At 40.2% G+C, this 16,117-nt stretch overlaps 1 protein-coding gene across 9 annotated transcripts in view; it reads right to left on the reverse strand.

The window, feature by feature from the left end:
- LOC144213937 (alpha-1,3-mannosyl-glycoprotein 4-beta-N-acetylglucosaminyltransferase C-like) overlaps nucleotides 1-16,117 on the reverse strand; it is a 49,178-nt gene that overhangs the window by 13,911 nt on the left and 19,150 nt on the right. For all 9 annotated transcript variants that reach the window (XM_077742706.1, XM_077742683.1, XM_077742697.1 and 6 more), the window contains exon 3: nucleotides 10,784-10,834. The gene's annotated coding sequence lies outside the window, so the exon portion shown is untranslated. The remainder of the gene's footprint in view (nucleotides 1-10,783; nucleotides 10,835-16,117) is intronic.

Genomic DNA, 16,117 nt, shown 5'->3' on the forward strand with positions numbered 1-16,117 from the left:
TGCCTTTCATTTGTAGGTTTTTCATTAAAGGAGTGATACTTTCCAATCAGAAGAAATTATTTTAATTGTTTTCCATTGCAAGAAGTAGAAAAAGCTGAACCAGAGGTGGGCCACAGTCTGTGGGGAATGGTATTACATAACGGTGGCATTGGGTTGTGAAGTTGAACACCTGAGTGTCGCTTCTTCTACCCTATTATTTGGAAAGTAATTATTGTGGTCAGATAATTATGTTATAAAACACATTTCATCTTATCTTATTATCTGATCACAGTTTTTCTGGTCGGGTGTCTGTGTGAAAGGCAAAGACCAAGGGAAAATGGTGGATTCTGTCATGTGGGTACGCCATTAAATCCACCATGAAATTAGACGATTCCTCATGCATGATTTTAGGGCAAAATGTCACAGATTGGATGACTTGCTGATGGCCCCAATAGTCCTAAAGTAGCGAGCAACGCGTTATGCAGTTTTAAGCAAGATGTGAGGAATATTCCGACATTTAATCCCGCCTGGTGCAGCCTGACCTTGTCATCATTACTGCCTTGACACGAATGCATAATTAATGCAAAACAAATGAGTCTATGCTAATGGCGTGGGTAGAGGTCCGGACCTTTGTGGTCCGGGTTCAGAAGGCAGGCAGTCGTAGCCAGCGCATGTGTGGAATAATTGTTCATTCCAGCCTATCAGTTGTTTTTTTTTTTTGGTTTATTAAAGTAAACTATTTTGCCATCTTTTATTGCTGCAACATAAAAAATACAAGTGGGTTTTTGCAAATATATAATTAGTAATACATGTTTGTGTCACACTAATGTTTAAAATGAATTAGATTTAATATTAAGGTATTTAATTCCACATCCATTTTGTATTATATAAATCAATCGTGGGGTTTTCGGGCTTCATGATAATACAGACAAAATGCGTCCCTTGTAAGGTCAGTTTGACGTGAACTTCTGTTTTCGAATATGGGACGATTATGTGTTTCAAGGAACGATTGAAAACCCTATGAATCCATGAACCCTACATAGCTATATTCACGTAAAGTTGGTTATTTTGTAAAGTGGATTTTGTCAGATTCTGAAGGATACAAAAATGGCCCAAAAAGCCGCAGCTGGCAGCATGCATCGAAAACAACATATTTTTTGCATATATCTAATGCAAGTGGATTACAGTGTCATCATTTTCCAATCATTGCCTGACACTGATATTCCAAATCTTTGTGGGAATTGTTATTCTGTATCCTTTTTCTAACTGCTTGCAGAAACAGATGACAGACAGCAAGGGCATTTTCATTCATCAACAGCATGTGCTCACAGGAAACGAGGGCTGGTATGTCAATATCCAGCAGTGACAACGACTCCGAAGTGTGCCGCAATATTGATCTGTCCCTATCATCATTATGGATTCCCGCACGGATCAGCATGCCATGCATTTTATTGTCAACGCAAAGAGATTAGGAGGTGCTTAAGCACAAAGACTGCAATGTGGCTGCGTGTGTGGATTGGGATTACCACAATATCTGGTACACATTTCACCAGATGGTTGTACAACAAAGGATGTATATAAGTGAGGTTCCAACATCCTCGGGGAGATTAGATGAAAGTCCGGGGATGGGAGGAGTAATGTTTTACTTGAACCCCCTTTTCCTCATGTGGTAGGTAATACATCTAAAACTGAGTTGCGAAAGTGGCAAAGCATGATTGACAGTGCAAGAGGGGTTCTTATGACTAATGTAATCATAACACATCGGGATATCCATCCAAATCCTTCACAGGTTAGTTTTATCTGCAAGGCTGGAGGGCAGACAGCTCCATTTGGAATCAAATCTATTCTCCATCCAGCGAAAGGTAATGGAGACTCTGCTGATAAATGTGTCATGTTCCCCCCGAGTTCTGCAAGGTATGCGATTGGTCACAGATTGTTCCCAGTCATGTGACAAAATAGCTGGTGGCCATCAATCATGACTTGACTTCATTTTGCCAGGTAATTCCAGTGACTAATTACGCTCCAACTGCAATTATAAGGAGATTGACGGAGATAGAAATATGTCCAGGTCCATTTGTGGTGATGTAGAAACAAGCTTCTAAGAAAAATCTTCAAAATCAATAGGCTCTTGCCTCGGCATTAATAGTGAACATTTTTGTAGTTGTTTAATCATGTTTGAACATCAATAAAATTCTTGCTCTACATCAACGCAGTAGTTTGATATGCCACAGCCATCTTGAAGTGGAACCTTTCACAAAAAAAAAATCAGCCACTCTCAGGTCTTTTTTTTTTTTACTTATGAGGTATATTAGAGCCCCGAGTTCTGTATAAACCCATATATTTTACTCACAGTGCCTTAGATTATAGCATTACTTTGGCCCGAAATTGTCTGCCACCGTTTGACACGAGTAAAGCTAATAAGGTGCTAAAACCGCTGCACACATTTCCATCATTTTATAGGGCAGAAGACGTCCATTACAACTAGGCTAGGGGCTCCTTCAGGACCTAACGTTTGTCGTGGTGTAACCACAAAATAATTATTGGTTTAACAAAAGGTTAATTGCCAGACGAAAAGCGCGCTATTGTGATTTAATGGCGCCGTTAAACGTCTGGCTTGTGAAGTAGGCGTTGGTAATTTGCTTATTTGGCGGGGCATTGATGAAAATAAAAAAACACTATGGATTCACCGATGATCGCTCAAGGTTTGCAAAGGGTTTCAAAGACTTGCTGTTGGAAACATGTAATCAGAATCAGAAGGAAATTTGAGTTAGACGTGATATTTTGTGCTTCTTGGAATTCATTGGAAATTCCAGCCTCTGAAGGCAGTTTTATTGAGAAAAATTCTTTAGATTTTTTACGATTACAAATGAGTTTTTGTCCTATTTCTAAAGAACTTGCAAGATTTTTTCCACAAAGTCTGATGACTTGCCAGTATTACGGTAGGGAATGCTAAAATGTTCCATCCCTATTGTCTGAAATCTTTGTTAGTCACATTTATCACAAAGTCCCACGAACTAGTGTAGGAAAGTCCATGGAGTCTGTTCTTAAAAGTCAAGCAACTGAGATCTTAAAATCTAGCACCCACAATGACGAGAAACTGCCATACTTAAATTGATCATGACTTTACTGGCAAAAATAAGTGGGTTGATGTATCAAACTGACCTTGGAAGCTTGGCAGAAGGTGTGTGAAAACAAAGTAATTACCTTGCTTTTGATGGACGGAGCTGCCAGCTGGATGTTTGATAAACTGTAATGAGAAATCCCTGCATTCATTTCACGCGACTTCACTCGGAAATGAACCGATTGCAAGGGTGCTAATAATTTATATAGCTTCCATTAAGCTGTTCTCTTGACAGGACGCTCCTCAGAAGGTTCACTCGACAGTCTGTTTCTCACTTAGTTATCCCTTGTAGTTCAGACCAAATTATGACAACTCTAAACAGCTAATCTCAACTGAAAAATAGCTTCCTTTGACAATCAATCAACTACATTTATCTGCTGTGTTGACTTTGCTTTGATTCAGTAAAGTGGTCACAGTGAAACGCAAGGCCTGCTATAAAGTAGAACATGGTTGAAGTGTATATAGGGGCGTCTTGAGACATTTATTGGCAGGCCTACTGATGACTGACAAGACTACCAAATTGAATGTGGCTATGTCAAAACAGGTTTCATGACCTGAAGTTTTGAAAACAACAAAAAAACACAAAAATATAAATTGACTGCAAAACTGGTAGAACATTTTATACAGCATATTTCTATGAAGATCGATCACTTCAAATCTTGTATTTTCTCCCCCTTAACTATCTCATTTTATGGTTTTTGAAATGTCAAAACTCAATTTTGGAGAGAACATTTAGGGCAGGAGGTTACTCTAAACCCTGATCTGGTTGCCAGGACAGCGCCATTAGTTGAATGACATTTTCTTGGCATACTGCAATCCTAGCAACACCCTCTAACTGATGGAGAAATAAAACCTAAATACAGTGGTTAAGAAAGTGAATAGTGGCAACTTCGTATAGTTTAAAATTGAAGTACATTATTTTGGTCAATTTCAGTTCTTTACAAACAAACCAGGAACGTTTAAAAAAATTATTTTGCTGTAGTGGTTTCCTGGAAGTTCATATCCCTGAAGTGGTAGGGGGATAAAACACACTATTTCCTTCTATGTGAGTTCTTGTAGTTGATCGTTGACAGAAGAGTGCCTTTAGCGCAAATGCTAATGTTGTTATGTGCATCTCGGCGTGTGATCGCAGCTTGTTGCGCCAGTGGTGTCGTCGAGGATGAAAGCAGTTTGTCGCCGCACGCCCGCGCTGCCACGAACAGACTCTGGGTTGTGAGCCTGGATCAAAGCCGAGATAATCGACTGCAACGTTCTGCACGAACACGAACACGAGCACCCCCCTCTGGGATGTAGAATTTTCATTAAGCGCCGACTTTCACTTTTTGCCACAGGGTGAGGGTTGGCGGTGCCAAGCTCTCGGAAAATGGTTGCCAGCCCCTTGACCCTCGGCACGATGCAGGCGGCCTGGCATAGCCTCTGACTACTCAAGTCATTAATCTGGTTTAGCAAGGAGGCTAAATGGCGAGCAGGCCTCGGCCAAGACTACAGAAAAATCACACAATTCGTATATGCAATTCTCACAATGCACAAATCTTCTTCTGTTTATGTTCAAGTGCATTACAAATCCAAGACTAAAATAATGTGAGTAGTGCATGTTTGGTTTCCTAGTAGTTTATGAATTTGAAAGTCACGTTTGAAATTACATTAATTATCGTTTACAGTTAAAATTTGAAAGTCACGTTTGAAATTACATTAATTATCGTTTACAGTTAAAATTCGATTAGTCGGTTAGAAGTGATGCTGAGATTTATAGGCAGTTGTAAGGCCGAGTTGGGCTTCCTGTGAAAATAATTATGTTTAAGGATATATCGTGTATTTGGCACCAGAGTGCGTTTTATCCAAACAGTGGCCCACCAACCATTTTTTTTAACCAACTGCGTGAAAGGATAGGTCAAAACAGTAAATAAATACTGGACATAAATTCTGTTGGGACAGTTATGGCAAATCTTGCATTTCTATTTTCCTTTTTTTATGTCAGGTTTAGGGTTTTTGTGGTTTATCAAAATGCAAAAAAAAATGACACCACCTGTCATATGGTTCTCTGACAGCTTAAGGCCTCCTATTGGTTATAACAACATGGGCAGCATATTATTGATGTGGGCAGTGTTAGCGGCCTTAAAGTGGATCAACCACCTGTGAAACTGTTAATACTCTGGTGAGCAGGATGTTTACAAGAATCCCATTAGGCCTGCTGAGGTTCGGCATCTTAACGTCGCCTCGGAGCTCGCCTCGCATCCAATCTGCAACGCCTTGCCTGTCTGTGAGAGTAATGAGAAGCTGCTTCTGCCACGGAGATTTCCTCCAAGACAGGCGGATTAGGGATTCGCAGGAGTTTGTGCCAGATCCCAACCCCCTCTCACTCTAGCACCCTTCACTTCTGCACAAATCAATTCTAATTTTGCCTTTTACATCGATACCCCGCACATGACTCGCCCTGCCTTTCTCTTTTCTCCTTAAACTCCTGAATTTGTTAATCTCTCTGACTCTTGCAGATCCGCAGAGAATGGATCCGAGAGGATTCTCTATATGGCTTTGGATTGTTATACAGTATCTCATTTACTCTTTAATTTGTAACATTTCGCTCACCTTTTCATGCTTATTAGCATAGTCATTCTTCTACTGAGGGCCAACAGCAGCAAGAATAGATGAGACCATTAGAGGTCCAAGAAGTTCAAATAGAGTGAACACCAAAGTAGGGTAGGAAACTTTTGAAAATGATAGGTGGAAGCTTCACATTTGAACCCACCAAAGAAATAATTGCTCACAATATATGAACTGTATTTAAATGGGTGGGCTGAAATGTATGCATTGGCGTGCCATCACTGTAGTCAATGTTATTGTCATGCAAATGGGAAGTTCCATGTGCGGATTTGTACCAAACAAGAAGTGGCATCTATTTTTCTGCTTGGAGTCATGTGATCAGCAAGGCCACTTAAACGGGGAACTGGTGGTGATTAGCGAGCGGCATTATGCTATATCCGCCACGTTGAGCAACCCATCGGAAGCGGCGTATGCTTGGCTCAGAGGTGATCCACACGCGTAATTATGAACCCGCGCCAAGCAATTTTCTACTTGGCGAGTCTGAAAACTACGACAGGGAAATGTCACCAAACCGTCAGAAGACAATTCTGTAATGGCATAGTAGAGTCAGGTTTCTCTACGCGAGTGCTGTAATATACCTTAATGTATCATTTTACTCCTCAAAAACATGGCACTAATGCTCACTGCGCAAATGCGCTGACTTTGAGAAGATGACAGAAAGCTCACACTCTGGATAATGATGATGATGATGATGACTGTGTTTATGGGAATTTGGCTGTGTGTCGCTCTACCTCAGTTTATGTCCCTCTTTGTTTTGGCCGGGAGACCCTTTGGCACGAAAAGAGTGAATAGGCGATTATTTTAGCAAAAATGAGCAGGGGTCTACTATAAAAACAAGAAACCAAGAAAAATTGTCGGTCACGACATTGTGAAACTCTAGCATACGCACGAGCATAGTCAGGCCTCAGTGGGATGCAGTGGTCCATTACAGCTTTGTGCGTGAACTATCCGACCCCCCCAACCGTCACGCTAGATAGCGTTTGGAGTGCAGTGTGCTTTGATGTCTCCAGAGAAATTTTGCCAACCTGAGCAATTCAATTAGTTACAATCCGTAACAACGTTACGGACATACTGTACTTTCACACTACAAATAGGATATTCTTTAGGTGACATCATTCTTGTACAATTGTGTCAGCGGTTTGGTGTGCATAGAAAAAAATACTTCAATCTTAAAGTATTTTGTCACAGTTTGATGACAACTATTTCAAAATGTCCAATTATCTAATACTGCCGAGGGAAATAATGGAATTTAATCTCTTTAATCAATGGTAAAACAGTCTAGACCTTCTAAAAGCACTTTGTGCTAAGTACTGAGAAAAAATCTTTAAATAAAACAAAAAACTAATTTAGTACAAATTCTGTAATCACGTTTGAGTAAATGGTTGAGTTTGAATAAAAGTAAAAAATATGTCCCTGATAGCGAATGAGTTCATTCAAAAACCTCTTTGCAAAAGCGATTCATGTTAAGGGTTTTATTTTCAGATTAGACCTTTAAATACCCCGTTTATATCAACTTCCAAGTCCTTCAATAAAAAAAAAAGATCATTAAACTGAAAACTTATGCATACTAAATTTACTCAATTCACGATGAGGTGTGATTTAGTGTTTAAACTTTTCACTCGTCCTTGTGTTGAAAGGAAGAAATAAACCTGAAAAAGCCATACCCAGTTTTTAGTGTGAAGCAAAGCCTAAAAAAAAAATCTGATTTCCATTGTGATTACTGTTGCCGACTTTGGCGAAGCAACCTGTGTGGTCATATTAAAGTGGACTAAAGGGCGCCAGGCTTCTTAATGTCACAGTGTGTTTCCAGAGCACTGATTCAGCTGCTTGTAGAGATGTACAGCGCTAACCTTTACAGATTACACTGACATTAAACGCTGCATATGGCAAGTGCAAGAGGGGGGAAGAGGGTGCGATTTTGCTGCGAAGCGGGCGGCGTCCTCTCTTCACCTCTATCAGCACAAGTAATTACGACACCTCAGAAGGGACCCTCATACCTACTCGAGGGGTCACACAGATACACACCACCCCCCTCTCCTTCTGGCGAGTAGACAATTATCTTTTCACGTACAGGAAGAGGTGAATAAGAGACATAGCTTCTTCCATTTGCACTGTCTTTGTAGCAATGCTAAACGAAGGGCCAAATAGACAAAGCCTTCATGAATAAACCCTAAGCAACTCTCAAAATTTGCTGTCGAATTTATATGCAAAATGATTTGTTGATGGGGGTAAAGGATTGAAATGTAAAAATGTACTTTGCACGATTGTTTGTGTGTGTGTGCCACTAAGACGTGGGTCACTTGACTCATTTCGTCTTTTACTATTCTCCAGGCTTACACACACGGAAGAACATTACAGGAGTCAAACCGTGCATATCCATGCATGAAACTAGGTAGCTATGTTGTATGGGCCAGGGAGCCTGATTATATTTTTTTTATGCATCAAAACTGTTTAAATAATTGCTGAGTTATTGATCCTGCAGTGTGCCTGTTTTTTTTAAGGTTTTATTCCCAAAAGGTACTATTTATATTGCAACAGACCAGTGCAATACTGTAGAATTATAGATTATATTATGATTTAAATAGTATAAAAAATATATAGCAGACAGGACTTAGGAGGTATTCGAATAATTGAAGGATCTGGCTTTTTAAGAGTTAAGTGCCTTCGCAGTACATCCTTTTATACGAGCGTATGTTTTAAAGCCGATGCAGACTGAAGCAAATATGTATGCTAATCACTCACACAAAGGTTATGATGATCATGATGATGCATTCATGGTCGGCCGACTTCAATTCCCACTATGTCCCGATTCAAATCAGGTTGTGTACTAGAGATAAAAAGGGCGTAGAGGACATCCTTCTTTAGGGGAAAAAAGCAAAACAAACACAAACCCTCACCCAAACACACACGCACAAACATAAACACCCATACCCCCCCACCCACAATACTTGTTTGCTTAATAACTTGCCCTGATAACAAAGTTTGCGCGCGTGGGTGCGTGTCAGTGTTCCTTTTTTTGGTAGCAACAGACGAGGAAACCATAGCGGGGAGCAAACAAGTAATCCCTGCTGTGCACCGAATGAGTGAGCCCTGCGGCACACCAAATAAGTGAATTCTGGAATCACTTGTTTGCCACACAGGGGGTTCGTACTTCTGATACAGAAGATAATTTACTTTTTTTTTTTGCTGTGGACCAGAGTTAAGTTTTTATTTTCATGAAGGACGCATGGGATAAAAAACTGAATGGCTTTTTTGGGAGTCAACGCCAAGGTGATTATAATCAACTTGGTTACCAGCATTTTTGTTATTTTGCATTGTAAACTAGTTACGCCCATCTCGTTATCCCTGACAGTTCTCAGTGAACCACTAGTTTGGAGAAAAACAACTCTCCTCAATTAGCTCCATGCAGCATCCAGTATCCATCAGGTCCTGATAACTGTTACTGAAAAAAAATGTTAGGCTGTGGCCTGAATGTGAGTGAGAGCAATTAGGTGCGAGGATGCGTGGCTAACAGCTGCTGATGAACGAGGAGTGGCGTGCGTTGATGGTGTTGTAAAAACACGACCAGCTGCTCATCCCAAGAGAAGCCCTGCTTGCTTATTAGCGAAAGAAAAGCTTTGGCGTGATGACAACAGTCTACGTGGCTTTTGTGTTTGTTTGACATCTTACCGCGACTCAACGCGGCATTTCTCGAGAGTCGCAAATTGGTAATCGCCAAGCTTCGGGAGGTTTTTTTTTTCTTCTTCTTTGGCAAGCTCAGGAGATGGGGTCAAGGCCCCATCTTACTTCAGGAGAGAGGGTTATTATGTTGCTCCTTTAAAGCTCATTCGCTGTTTTCACAAGCCCACATGGGAGGAAATATAATGTAAACAAGGAGTTGCAGAACCTTTGTGCTCAAGTGCCCCCATTTTGTTATCGTTTTGTTTATCAAATTAATTGGACAGATGTAGTGACTCAATTTTAACAAATCATAAAAATCCAATAATAGAACATTGGATACACCAATAACTCACACATCTGGTATCTATAATTAAAATGTATTTTCTTGAGGATTGCATAAAATGTATTGCTATTATAACATCAAGTAAAATAGGAAATATAGTTTATAAAATGTCATAATTCATGCCAATGTCATACAATTCCATCTCTTAAGACTGAGACTGCCTACATTGATGACTAAGGAAGAATCCTGCTTGCAATGAACCAAAGAAAGAACAAGGACCAAAGATTTAAAAAAATGCCGAGATTGATAGTCAATTTAAATACAACAAGGTTTTAACCTACAAAAATAGTCCAAAATCTATTCTACCTGAATAGGAAAATAGGCCAAATCGCACCCAAGCTTGAGTATGTTTTGCTCATGTGAAAGGTCTTTGCAGCTTTGTGTGTTTGAGGGAATCTTTAACCAGCTTCAGTCTTTCAAGTCCCACGCCCTCACCAAATGTCAAGGGCCTGCTCGACTGGAGTGCGCCACTCAACTCTGGCGCTCAAGGGAAAGTTAAAGGGTAAAAAAAAAAGGGAATGTGCATAGCAATTGCAACGCATGGTTGCTTTCAAAAGTACCAGAAGTATTTGAATAGAGCTCGGATTCACATGAGTAAATAGATAGATATATAACTACATAGATAGAGAAAAAATATATATATACATAAATACACACGGATACATACACACACTTCCAGTTATTTAGTGGGTTATGAACTAACACACACTCAAGCCACAAAACATTCATTCAGAGACTCCTTTGGGTTTTTGCGGCTCACCAAACCATTGTGCTTATGTTCTCTTTGCTCAAACAAATGCGTGTTATTTGTTCACGTGTCACACCCACACATGCACAGTTCAAAAGTAATAATGCCAGAAAAGTGAAATTGTCGCAAGTCAATATTTCCTCTGGCTGATAAAGCTTGAAGGCTTCAGCTAACACCCCAGCAAAAATATTTCTTTAACACTTTCAATCTGTCAAAGTATGTGACTTCAGGAGGAATCCAATATCACAAACGTCTTGTCCTGATACCCATATTTTGGATTGTCATCATCACTAAAAACTTATAGTATAGCTGTTTAGAAGGAAACTCTTACCGTAGTCTCAGGCCTTGAAGTTGACTTAACTCAGTGAGTTGTCAGCAACTCCTGAAAAGCAAAGAGATGCTAATATCAATGATAATACTAAAATACTGCAGTATACTAATGCACATATGGCAAAAATAATAATAGAATGCCAGTTATTTTCAATTATTATTATTATTTTTTAATTCCATGATCATTCCAGCTGGCAATAACAAATGTTTGGGTAATTAAGAACGACTCCATGCTGGGAAAAGATAGTGCAGCTCATGTTAAATTCAGTAAACGTACAGTAGAAAACACTGTCTCTGCTCCGTAGAACCACCTGTATATATTTGAACTGTTTTCCATCCACCGGCATCATCATCAGAAGAGAAAAGTTGGCCTCTGCCATGCCATTATTACCATCGGCCGGTGGCGGATAAGAGTACACAGCAGTGGATAATAGGCTATCCTTCCTGTGGCGCTATCAGCACCACACACACCCTTCTTTCATTACCATAACACCCGCAGCCGTAATAAGTCGGGAGAAGCTTCCAGTCGTGACGCCTGCTTCGCGACAGGAGGTCAGTGGCGTCAAGGGTGTTTCCTAGCACATGGCTAATTGCGAGAAATCAGGACGCCACAGCAGCAGAAGCATTACTTCATTTTTCTGTTTTTGGCCAATCTTTTGCCGAAACGAATCATATGGTAATCCGGAAAAATTCATCACTAAATTTGGCAGCCAAGTGGTTGGTGCGATGGCCTTGCATTTCTGGGGTTGAGGGTTCGATCCAGGTCCGTCCACTGTGTGGCGTTTGCATGTTCTCCAAGGGCATGTGTGGGTTTTCTCCGGGTACTCCAGGTTCCATCCACATCCCAAAAACATACAGGCAGGCTGTTTGCCACCATTAGATATATTTTTGAGACAAACTCAATACATCTTATAATAACAGTAAATGGATAACATTTTTTTAACTAAACTTAATAAAGGTAACTGAACCTTATACTAGTTCGCAACTTGGCTCAGGCTTGACTCATTTTTTGAAGATTAGACATGCTCAATGATCAAGATATATTTGATACCATTCCGTTTACAAATAAGTTAGACTTCAACAATGTTCCTGGTAAATCACCCTCCTGAGATTTAATTCAAGAGAAAAATCTTCTCTGGAAATGTCTCTCTGGATGGATTTCTAGTAAAAGACACTTAAATTCTTATGACGCTGAGACATGATGCTAAATAAATGTCACATCTTTCCAGGTGGGAAATAAAGGGTAACAGTTAGGCAGGAATTATAATGAACCTGTCAATTTTTAACATTTAGAAAAGGTACCATCCATTCCAATAATTATCCGTATGGGGAATTGTGAGGACGCAAGAGGTTTAAAGGACGCCTATAGTCGTAATTATCATTTGAAGCAGAAGATAAATTATGAGTAGTACTTTAGTTCAGATGTTCCCATTGTTGATGCGCTTTAACATGGTCCTAAAGCTTCCCTCATGATTATCCTCTTTAGCAAGTTCATTGATAGAGACGGCGGCTGCCATATATATATAAAAAGATAGCTGAAACACTATGTGTACTTTGGCTAGATCCAACATAGGTTAAGCACGATGGAAAGTGGATGGATTCCAACCATTTCCTTTATCGTGCTGATGACAGGACGCAATTTGATAAATATTCATGATCGTGTCTCGCTTCATCAAGAAGGTAATTATGTGCCGCATTATGACAAAACCATGAAAAATGACGGCCGTGCTCAAGCCAGCGGACTGTAACCATGGTGTCATTTGTAATAAAATGACCCACTCTACAAAATGGCTCCCAAATAGTCACAGGTGTGAGCGAGATGGAGGCACGAATGAAATCAGGTCGGCGAGACGATCTCCCACCGAGGCTTCTCGGTAGGAAGCCCCTGAGGACACATGGAAGCAACACTTAGGCCCAATGTGGGGCCCTGGCAAGGTGGATTAGAATTCAATGTAAATAGCAGCAAAAGAGCCATTTATGAAATGTTATCATTTTGAAGCTAAGAACCAAGGTTGCCTATATAGAGCAGTAATGGCCTGTTTGTGATTTATTGCAATTATCACTTCGCTACCTACTTATCCATCCTCTATTAGTCAGCGATGCATCTGATCTGTATACAATTATTGCCAAATTCCATTGAAATGTTCTTTAATCTATCCTTTCAATTTTCCTTCATGTAAACCACAATATCCATTCAATAATCTATCCACTTTATTTTTACCAATGTGTTGAATTAGTCATTCTATGTGCCTATGCACTTCAATTACTATTCATTTGTTCAATTCATCCATCCATCCCTCCACCCATCCCCCCACCCATCCCCCCACCCATCCCCCCCCCCATCCCCCCCACCCATCCCCCCCACCCATCCCCCCATCCATCCCCCCATCCATCCCCCCATCCATGCCCCCATCCATCCCCCCATCCATCCCCCCCATCCATCCCCCCATCCATCCCCCCATCCATTCCCCCATCCGTCCTCCCATCCATCCTCCCATCCATCCTCCCATCCATCCTCCCATCCATCCTCCCATCCATCCTCCCATCCATCCTCCCATCCATCCTCCCATCCATCCATCCTTCCATCCTTCCCCTACATGTTTACCCATCATTATATCCAACCATCCCTCCACAAATCCATCCATCCATATGTCTGTCAGACCACACCTGGGTAGTCTTCTTCTTTACCGTGCACAAGTGCAAGTGTGTGTGTAGGTGTGTGAGTCTGTGTGGGTGTATGTTAAAAGCGTGAAGCATGTTGCAAAATTCATGGTAGACATTTTGACAAGCTCGCTGTCAAGGCTCCTCCCAACACGTTCTCCCTCGCTCATTTACATTTCTCGTTGCCATCTTACCTGCACATTTTTCCTTTCACATTGTGGCCTGCAGAGGATATCATCTTTGAGATTTTTTTGTGCTTGGTTTTAAGTCGCTGTTAAAAAGGTAAGCTGGGAGTCCTTCAGCTTGCTATTGCTACTTGATACGTTTTCCCAAGCTGCTGCTTGGCGCTCCTTGTTTGAAATTGATTTAATTTATGTCAAGATAATGGAGGGAGAAGAATAGGTGTATCTTGAATTCATGTATAGTTTCTCCAACAATTGCATATAGTTTAATACTTGGCAGGAAAAATACATTACAATGACACATCAATACCATGTGCTTGTGTCGAGTTAAAACAAGTAAAAAAAACAACCAAATTGGCTACCTAACTGAATTGTAAATATGAAATGTACTTTGGCGATTTCATTGTACTTTTTACATAAATTATCGCTTGTTGACTGTAGTTCAAAATAATTAGAATGGGGTTGTCTTCTGGCATTGAACAATCACCCTAAAACTACATAAATTCTATACATCCATCCATCCATTTGCTTTGAAAGGTTAGAACGATATTTGTGGGCTCTGTATGTTAATGTCAATAGAGTTATTGCCATGAAACAAAACAATGACAGTGGAATTAAAACTAATGAGAATATTTCTAAACTAGAGTAGCATACAAAAAAATCCAATAAAAGCCTTGATGTAAATCCCCTCCTGCTCAGAAAAGCGTAGGAATGAATGTCTGCAGCGAAGCATAGAAGAAAACGAAAATCTTCTGCCTTCAGAAAATCTTTGTCGTCTGGTGACACACGGCTTGTTTAATTCTGCCAGACCATTTGACAGCGGAAGGCGCCATTGATCATCTTGCTGGTGTGTGATTAGCCTCAGAGCAAGAAGCAAAAAAGCAGGCAGGAAAGTAAGATGAGTTCGATATTGTAAATTGAGCCTTCATTATGCTGTAACACTGGAGTTTTTCCTAGTACCCACCGAAAATTTCTTGTGAAGTCCTCGTTTCCAGCAATTGCCACAAAATCCAATATGAATGACTGGTGATCATTTCAGAGTGCATTACTAGTGACCATTACAAAACAAAACACAAGAGGGGTCGGGCACTTTGCACTTTCACTTGAAAAAGTCAGCTAATTAGGTCAGAGATCTTCATCCTAATGGAGATTGTAGTCTGAAATGCTGCACCTTGAATTCATGCCCAACTGGGAAAGATTGGAAGCAAGTGTGGACACACACAGTTTGGTCCGAAAGCTTTAAGCGTGTTCCCAGGCAGGGAATCTCCACTTAGGCAAACTTATTTTTCATCTCCGAGGGAGGTGGCAAGATGTTGGACTTCTCCAATGTCACATCAGCGGGATGCTGAGAGCAGATATAGAAAGAGGGAGACGTGCTCCATCAATGTCTTTTTATCTTGCTTGATTGTTGGACAAATGCAATACGGTCACTACCCCTAAATGTAGGATTTGTGAAGTTCCATGACATTAAATACTCAGACCGATTCCACCTTTATCATACCGGTAACTCCAATGAAATTAAAATTTACCCCATTTCAGACAATACACGTCACACCATCTACAAGACAATAAGATTTTTGGCAATTATGATGCAAAATGATAGGTTCCACCCCCATTTATGGGACAATATGAGTCACTCCTGTTACAGTATTAGCAACTTTATATTATTCACTCGAGTTTGATACGATAACATTCTAAATGATGTACAACACTAATTGCTCCAGTTGAAAATGTGATTACATTCATGTCCAATTACAATTCATTCAAATAATGATGTGATAATATTAACTACAATTCTGATACAATTCAATCCAACTCCTTTCACACCTCCATTTGAGTTACATAGACTCTATTGGCTAAATTAAATCACCTCCAGCCACGGCAACATTGGCTGCATTCACGACGTCAGAGGTATTCTCAGGCATACTAATAAATCTGACAAATTTTCCCAGCATGATGCAACGTAACAAGTCGACCAGAATATGTGCATTAAATATTTTTCTTCAACTAAATAAAACAAACACACAAAAAAGACTACAATAATACTGGTCACCAGTGAGTCATGATATACAGTCATTTTGTGGTAACTGGCCCCACTCCAAGTAGGAGTGTGTTAAGTAACTGGACCACTCCACCCACATTTATATTTGAGAGACAATAAAGTGTAGTAAAAATGATGCCACACTCCAATAATGACATGAAACACCTCCAAAATGATATTGGACGCAATCCAATTAGTCGGTGTTGAACTCCAAAGCAAATGCAATAAAGGTCATTTCAAGTGTGCTGTTCTTCACACTAATCCAAGTTTAAATTTGAAGCTATGTACACAAAGGGCTTTGCGAATTAGGAGGAATGGTAGCATTAAAACGCCAAGTTAAGATGGATGGTAACCATAGAGACCATTAACATGTATCAAGTGTGAAATGTCACAGATAGAACACATCATGGAGCCAAAAATTTTGTTGCTCACAAAGACTCACAGCAAAGCC

Source organism: Stigmatopora nigra, chromosome 2 (assembly GCF_051989575.1).
Source record: "Stigmatopora nigra isolate UIUO_SnigA chromosome 2, RoL_Snig_1.1, whole genome shotgun sequence".
Taxonomy (NCBI): domain Eukaryota; kingdom Metazoa; phylum Chordata; class Actinopteri; order Syngnathiformes; family Syngnathidae; genus Stigmatopora; species Stigmatopora nigra.